At 44.3% G+C, this 8928-nt stretch overlaps 1 long non-coding RNA gene across 1 annotated transcript in view; it reads left to right on the top strand.

The window, feature by feature from the left end:
* Positions 1–748: 748 nt before the first annotated feature.
* LOC129782801 (uncharacterized) overlaps positions 749–8928 on the top strand; it is a 101061-nt gene continuing 92881 nt past the window's right edge. Inside the window, exon 1 of the long non-coding RNA XR_008744927.1 lies at positions 749–770. This is a non-coding gene — a long non-coding RNA (uncharacterized LOC129782801). The remainder of the gene's footprint in view (positions 771–8928) is intronic.

Genomic DNA, 8928 nt, shown 5'->3' with positions numbered 1-8928 from the left:
TTTTACAGTCACACCTTTACTTCACTGCATGACCATGTCTTTAAACGCTCTTTTCACGGGCAGGTTGCGATTTTCCAACAATTCTTTTGAATCTGCTGCCATCTAGTGAGCAGAAATCAAGCTGAAATGTATAAGCTTTGCAGCAACCGTGGGTTTCGATCTTCTGAAACACTTAGGATTTCGTCCTGCTCTTCCTCCGTGTCAAGGTGCAGCTTCTGGTAGGCTTTGCGTGCATTTCCCCAGTAGGCTCCCAGACGTAAAGGTATAACCGATATAAGGCCTCCTTCGCATTATGCCCTCTCTGGCTAGTTCTGAATCACTTCATTTTTAACATTTGGAAATTTTCATTAGGTGGCTCCCCACTAATAAATCCATGTTTGAGCAGCTCGGTCAAAGAATTGTGAACATCCAGGATTTTGACTGGGTGTACTGGTTTTGGCTGGAATAGAGTTAAATTTCTTCATAGTAGCTAGTGTGGGGCTATGTTTTGCATTTGTGCTAGGAACAGTGTTAGTAACGCAGGGACGTTTCCATTGTCGCTGAGCAGCGCTTACACAGAGCCAGGGCTGTTCTGCTCCTCACCCCTCCCCACCAGCCAGCAGGCTGGTGGGGGACAAGCAGTTGGCAGGGGACACAGCCAGGACAGCTGACCCCAGCTGAGCAAAGGGATATTCCGTACCATGTGACGTCATGCTCAGCAATAAAACTGAAGGTTACTGGGGCGGGGGGGGGCGTTCCTTAGGGATGGGCTGAACATTGGTGGATTGGTGGTGAGCAGTTTTCATTTGCATCGCTTGTCTTTTCTTGGGTTCTATTTTTCTCTCGCTTGCTTTATTCCCCTTGTCCCTGTCCCTCTTTTCCTTACTATTACTATCATTATTTATTTCTAATTATTAACCTGTTTTTATCTCAACCCATGATTTTTCTCACTTCTACCCTTCTGATTCTCTCCCCATCCCACTGGGGGCAAGGAGTGAGTGAGCAGCTGCGTGGTGCTTAGGTGCTGGCTGGGGTTAAATCACAACAGTCCTTTTCGGTACCCAACGTGGGACACAAAGGGTTTGAGATAATAACAGAAATTTGACCAGAGTGTGTTAGAAGAGATTTATATCTGTTAACAGCTGTGGATCATGATACCGATTCATCTGTTCCCTATATTAGTTTATCTGATCTGTGCCATGGTCTTTTTTTTTGCTGTCCATGTTGCAGATTGGTGTTGGCTTTTGCATTTTGCTGTGCTCTGTAGTGCTTAGTGGTGTTTTGCATGGGAGATCTATTATCAAAACACTGGCCTCAAGATCAGCCTGGTTATTTGGACTGTGCTGAAGCCATTACTGTACTGTACATTACTTCAGGTACCATCTGATGGAGACAATTAACAACAGCACTTCTTGCTCTGAGGGGATTTTTGGGGAGCAAATACAGAATGGCACCTTCACCACCTTCTTCTTTGATGTTTTCTCCTTCGTTACAATAGCTTATCAGTATTTTGAACATCCTTAGGCAGTTAAAATACTTCTACTGGTACTTCTTAGGAATACTGTTCTGGCTTTTTCTAAGATTAACAAGCTATTTGAGAATATGACCCAGGCCCTGCGGCAGGGTGGTCATGGGTGGCAAGGCATGTGGGAAAATATGGGCAGATATCTAGAAAACTTCTGGTTTTCTCACCTCTGGTGGTCTGGAACTTCACTCCCAAACAAGTGCAGGATTCTGATGAAGTGATAGCATACTTGGGGGAGGGGGGGGGGGGGGTCGGGGGGGCAATAAATCCCTGGTTATTTCAAGGAGGTACAACTTACTGCAGCGTGCTGGGGCCTGGCCAGCACCTACCAAACTCTACTCGATATTATGCAGTGCCCTCAAGAAGAAAAGAGGGTCTCTGGATCTGAAAACATACCAACAGACACTGTGGCTAAACCAGAAACTGTACCAGTCACCCCTACAATTAAAAAAACCTACGGAATCAGAAGTCAACTCATTTAGTAAGGGATGAAGACACTTCTCCTAACAGGGAACAGGAGAAAGAACCAGAAGGGGTAGACTGTTCTGCCACAGAGCAGTCACAGAACAGAGGAAGCAAGAGTCTGAGATCATAAATGAGACAGAAAGCGCCCAATTCCTATCCCTAAGTGACCTGTGAGATACACGAAAAGATTTTAGCAGTCAACAAGGCAAACAAATTCTCAGCTAGTGACTCCAATGCTGGGATATCAAGGCCAACAGTCAGGAATTAGAGGGTAAGGAAGCCTGGCAGCTGGGATCCCTTCCTAAAGATAAGGCCATTGACAAAGGGATTGGAAAAAGGGCAGGAGTCCTCAGTCTTTGGCGGTGACTCCTGTCAAGCGTGAAGGACCAGTATCCCTTCAAGGAAGAACCTGCAAATTCCCAAAGCAAATGGACCACCGTTGAGGGAAGTATCCAGTATCTGAGAGAATTAGCTGTGGCGGAGGAGATCTATAACAACCTGGGTAACAATCAGGCGTCCAAAGACCCAGATGAAATCTGGTGCACCCCGTGCATGTGGCAAAATTTGATACAAGGTGCACCTATGTCATATGTCGGCACCCTGACAATGACGATCTGGACAGATATGGAGGCACCAGCTACGAATGCATTGGCCAGATAACTCCAAGAATACAAAGATAATCTTGTTTCCTCCCTGTGGGCCTGCATCTCAGCTGTGAAGGAACTGACCCAAAAGTTGTCCCAGCAGTCTGATAAGAATAGGTCTTCCTCACCCACACCAACCAGTGTCTCAGCTATTAAGCCAGACATTTTCTGTCCAAGGGAGAGGGTACTGGTGGCACACAGCACTTGCAACCCTGTGGTTCTTCCTGCATCACCAGGGGGAGGACATGGGAAAATGGGATGGTGAACCCATCCAGAGACTAGAAGCTCATGTACTTATACATGCTAATGCGATGAAGCCTGGAGCCTTCTCTTCTGCAGCTGAACAGTCCCAGCTTGCTCACCCTTTTCTTGTATGAAAGATGCTGCAGTCCCCTCATCACCTTTGTGACTCTTTGTAGGACTTGCTCCAGTATGCCCGTGTCTGTTTTGTTTTGGGAAGCTCAGAACTGGGCTTAGCATGACAGATATGTCTCACCAGTGCTGAGTAGAGGGGAACGACCACCTCCCTTAACCTGCTGCCAGTGGTCTTCCCAGAATGCTGCTGCCTTTCTTTGCTGCAAGGGCACACTGCTGGCTCATGGTCAATTCGGTGTGCACAGACCCCACGTCCCGTCTCTGCAGAGCTGCTTTTCAGCCAGTTCAGCACCCAGTGTGTAATTGTGCCTGTCTTTGTTCCTCCCCAGGGGTAGGACTTGGCATTTCCATTTGTTGAACTTCATGAGGTTCCTCTGGGACAAGTTTTCCAGCCTGTCCACGATATGTCTTCTAGCATATCAGTCTCTCCTCCCAGTTTTGTACTGTCTGCAGACTTTGTGACACTGTGTTCTGTGGACACTGGACACTGTGTCCAGGTCATTCATGAAGATGTTGAACAGCAGCAGCCCCAGTATCAGCCCTTGGGGCACATCACTAGGACCTGGCCTCCAACTGAACTTTGTGCTACTGATCACAACCTGAAAGCTAGAAGGTGAGAGCCAGCTATGCAGGCAAATCCGCCTAGCAGAAGCTTCCATGGCCAACCTGTGGTGCAATGTGGATGGCGAAATGGGTCACGTGCTAGTACAGCCTGCAGACGTTCCCCACGTGAACTAAATGACTGACAAAGGGAATTTCTAACCTGTAGGACTATGTTTATAACAAGGCTTCTGCTGGCATAAGCAGAATATGTGATTTTTCCATGGCACTGTGAAGTGTAAACGAGGCTTACTGTGTGAAGGGGTAATGAAGCCTGGTTGTGACGCTGCCTCATGGCAGACATTCCAGGATATGTGCTCACCCCATAAAACAGATGTCTCCTACTCTCAGAGCAACCAAGGGATTTTGGCAAGATTGCTGATGTTACGGAAAATATTAAGCAATAATCCCTTCCATCAACCTAATTCCCAGTTCCTCAGCTAGCTAAAAATGTTGTAAGTCTTTTATTGTGGTGGATAGTTTTACAACCCCCACATGTTTTTGAGTTCCCAGGTTAACGGATTTTTTGAACATTATAATAAATTAGAGGTAAAGAACATGACAAGTTGCTCATTGTAAGAATTTCTTGTTGTAAAAAGTATATAGATAGTATTGACTTCCCTAATTTACTGTTTATAAGAAGCATTACTTTGTAAAAAGAATTAAATTAAATACTTCCATTTAATACAGCCTATGTATGCACAAGTAGATGTACATATATGTGTGCATATGTGATTATGCAAATATGAGGGGTCAGATACTCAGTTCATTTGAACTGACATATGTCTATTGACTTCAAAAATAGAAAATAACCACAATTCAGGAAACAGTATGTACCAAAGGTCCTTTTACACCAAGATTTTCTCAAGATGATTGCCTATAACAACTGGCCTGTAAAATTCAGTGTTGTTTACTCTGTGTAGTCAGAAGTACTGATCTTCCTCCAGTTCAGTTCCTCCTGAATTCAGTGGTGGTGCTTAGTATCTCTAAAAATCAGGCTGGCTGTGTAAGATCCATGTGTTACTCTTAGGTGTTTAAAATGAAAATGTTTGCTTACAGTTTAAAGTAAAATTTTGTTATGGCTGTGGTTTTGTACTATGGGTTGTTGTAAGAAGCTACAGGCAGATGAAGAGGAATAAGGCTTTGTAATATTGCTCATTTTGGTGGGAGTTTCCCATGTTCTCGCTCAAAAAAACACAAAGCAGGACAAGACCCAGAAAATTATTCATCTGTGAACAGCACCACGTAGCAGCACAGCTTAGGTACAGGTGAACAGAACTGTGTTGGAAGTGGTCCCTGTGGGCTCACACGAGGACCTGCCTTTTGTCCTGTGGCACCAGACACTGTGGCAGGACAGACAGCGCGTCCTCTGTGCCCCTGCAGCAGCTTCTGCCCCTAGCAGCTCTGGATAGACAGGGAAGGACAAAGGACAGGCTTTCTGCTGTAAGCATGTTTGAGGTTGGATGCTGGATGCCCTTTGTGTGCCTGAGGGGCATGTGGGGGATTTTCAGGTGTCCATTGGGAAGAAGTACTGTGTCTCTGCTGAGGCTGTCAGATACCTGAAAATCTAATGTAGATATTCCAAGTCCTCAAAATCTCCCCAGAAAAGATTTCAGGCTGGAAAAGAGGACATTGCTGAAAAAATCAAGGAACAGCTCTGTTTGTAGGTAACAAAAAGGAATAAAGAGGACTACTGAATAAGGTAACTTTTTTTGGACTAGTTTTCCCTTGCAAGTCTATGTGTTCTTAAGAGGGCACCTGACATGAGGAAATGCGGCTTTAGCTCCAGTGAACTTTAACGACACAGTGCTGGCATTTAGGAAATTGTTAGTGTTGATATGGAGTGTTTTTCCAAGCAGTGGAGACACATTATCTCTATGTGGAAAAGATTTACCTTCCTCCTAAAGGAAGCAGGACAGCAATTATACATAAAAGACAAACAAATTCCACTGTGTTTTTTATATTCATATCAAAATATACTTCACAGAACATTCAGTATTAGAAATGTGTTGCATTATATTTTCACATGCATCAAGTTATTGTATTTAGGCAAGTTTAACAAGCCCCTTGCGTATATGAGGAATGTAGGAAGACGTAAATATTTCTGAAACGGGGAAACTAGGAAAGCGGACACTCGTAAGCCAAAAGCTTTAAGATTGTCTTTCTGTTGTTGGGTCATTAGATATGTGGATTAGGGGGGTATTTGGAAAGAAACAGTGAGGTTTTGCCTGGACATATTGATATATATAATTATTTCTAATTTCCAAGAAAGTGTGTAGGCAGTTTGGTTGCCAAAATTGGAGATGCAAGTTGTTACGCACAACACTGACAGTTTGTTTGATATTTGTACTAGTACATTTGCCCTTAGTCTGGAGCAAATCAGTTCTGCCTTAAACAGTTCCTTTGTGACACGTAGCAGTGAGCCAACATTACCAGTAAGCTCAGAGTGGTTTAAGGCTTCTGTGTAGCATAGGAAGAATTGAATTTTACTTCCCTGTGGGTGAGAGCAAGGTAGTTCCTTGAGGGCAGGAAAGTATGGTTTGCAGTTTCAGGGAACTGTTGGAGGGGGAAGGAGGGAGGAATAGCATTTCAGGAAAATTTTTTGAGGAATATGGCCAAAGCTGCCCAGAGTTATGTCTGGGAGAAGTAGGGGATCTGGGAGGCCGGCAGTGACAGGTACTCAGGCGGTAGGAAGGATATTAAGTTGTTAGCAAAGGTGAGCATGGTCGTGGGCAGTGCAGGCAGCTGGGTGATGGTGAAGGCAGGGCTGCAACAAGCAGCCTTTTTGTCTGGGGCGAGCCTCCCTCATTACCACATGCTCCTCCAAACCTGCATGTTCTTTATGTCTTCAGATGTTGCAGTGGTCTCTTTGCTCAGCTGTTGCTTCATAGCTTTCTGACCCTTTCGTGCCTGCCGAGAATCTGCAGTAGTAGTGGGAGCAGCTGGAAGGAGGACACAACACTGCTTACGCTCCTCTGAAACACCTTGCCCACAAGACTTGATGGCACATGCCTTTCTTGTGTCATCTCTTGGTGCTTGGATGGAGACAGGTGCCAAAAGAAGGTTGTTGTTTTGGCCAAGACCACCCATTTTAAAGAATATTTTCTCACTCTTTCACCTTCCTCTTCTCTTCCCCAAATTTGCAACATCAAGCTACTGCCTACTTGGCTGAAGTTGTTCCTGAGGTTGTTAGCTTGTGAACAAGCTGAAGCTCAGAGGGAGTGGATAAGGTTGTTTATCGTATTTCAATTATTAACCAGGTTCCCACCAAACCCAAATTTATAATGACCCAAACAAACTTTACCTTGTAGTAATCCCAAAGGCTATGCTTTAGAAGAGTGCCTTCACAATCTTGAATATACAAATATACAATATATACAAATTTTGAATATACGACATCCTGAGTATACATCTATTAAAAGTCTTGAATGTACAATCTTGCATATATTTCTGGAAGTTATGTGAAACACAGTCATACCTCGATACACTTTATGCATGTTGGATTGTAACCTGCAGTAGTTTCATTAAGTTTGATACTGTGGAATTAAACATGTTTCAACATGAAAATGGAGTAGCACTATCCAGCTCTACTCAGTATTTCCCTGGAATTTCAGTAGTTGTAGTAACAATGAGAATGGGCTTGGACTAGTTGTCACACAGATTACCAGCATCTTTGCCCATCCTTTGTCTGTGCCAGGTCTGGCTGTATCTCTCTGGGAACATACATGTGTTCCCGTGTGTTGGTGTGTTTGGGATAATGCAAGGATGTGCTGATGACAGCAGCTTGTTCCTTCCAGACCACACGAGGGACCCAAAGACACGCACTGGTTTCTGGTAGCCCCTGTGAACTCGAAGGATCCGACTTGGGCTTTCAGAAAGTAGCTTGTTTTCTTTTAGTTTTCGTTTTCAGGACTTTTACTACGACTAACCTGTAAGCTTTCTGAGGGAAAGTCTGAGAAAGGCTGTTACAAAAAAGGCTGCTTTAGGTGACAGGTGATTTTAAAACAACTTTGTCATGGCTGCCTGGTGCACTTAGAAAGGCTGCGTGGCATCTAGACTGATAGTCATAAATTATATGAAGACATTAGGAGGAAAGCATCTGCACTCATGTATTATACTGTGTGGGTACATAAAAGAAAAATATTAAAGAAAATAAACATCTGGAATTTTTGTTTTATTACTATTTTTGAACATTCAGGCGAGCAGAAAACTGCTGATGTGATAAGACAGTTCCATAAATAAGAGGAAAACCTTATTAAAAGTGAAGTTGTTCCATAACTATAATACAACTGAGACACACTGTATTATGAGTAGTAACTCCCTGTTCCTTCAATAGCTGTGCACCGCATGTGCAACCAGGGTACCTCTTCTGTGGCATGAAAAACATGTTTGGTATGGGCTGGTTTGGTCTGGAAAGAGCACCACTACCTCGATTTAGGCTGCGTCAGTTGCCTCATTAAGAAGTCCTGAAAAGTGATCTCAGATGCCTTCTCCTTTGGGACTGCTACCCTTCTCTGTCTTACACTGTGGTCAGGAGACAAGAGGCAGGGTTATGTGCACAGGGCTGACTTGTGGTGCCCATATACACTATTTTAGTCAATGTAAATAATAGCTATGTTTTCTGTTTTCCTGTTTACAAAAGTAATTTCCACAAGGAGGGTGAGGGGCACAGCCAGGGACTATTTCACTGCAGTGACAACTCCTTGTTCTGTAAATCTGTTCTGAAAATCTAATGCTAGTGAGTAGTGATGTGGCGGTTTGGCATCATTGCCAATGAAGGAATACTGTGATGCCATGCTGTATCTGGGTAGCACCCTCAGCCTGAGATCAAGCTGAATTACTACCACTAACAAACACATCCAATGTGTTCTTGGAGGAGGTGTTATCTATGATTTACTGATAGGGCAGGTGGGCCCAGGGATTGATTTCCTTGGGGTCAGGGAGTGAGTCAAGAGCAGGACCGAGAGCAGTCCCCTCTTGGCTGGATAGGAAAGGAAGTGGGTCTTCTCCACAGCCTCAGCCTTGTTCTCCTGTCACCCTCCAAGACCCCCCCTCCTTAGGCTCAGAGGCACTATAGATGCTTCAGGCATGCATCCACTGTGGAGGTACTGCAGGGACTTTTCTCTGTCCTGTACTTAGGAGAGGCAATGCCAAATTCTGCCTAACAAAGCCAATTCGTATTTTCACCGCTGTGCTGTACACAGGGAATCTACAGTATAAAGTGTGATGGTAGACTGACATTAAAGATGGTTCCCTTCCCTCTCTGCTTTTTCTGGCAACAGCTGAACATGCACCGACAACACACCTTCCATTACTAATATTTTGAAACTTAGAGCAGGA

The sequence above is a fragment of the Falco peregrinus genome, chromosome Z (assembly GCF_023634155.1).
Source record: "Falco peregrinus isolate bFalPer1 chromosome Z, bFalPer1.pri, whole genome shotgun sequence".
Classification (NCBI taxonomy): domain Eukaryota; kingdom Metazoa; phylum Chordata; class Aves; order Falconiformes; family Falconidae; genus Falco; species Falco peregrinus.
Note: the sequence above shows the minus strand (reverse complement) of the source record. Positions and strands in the feature narration are given on the sequence as shown.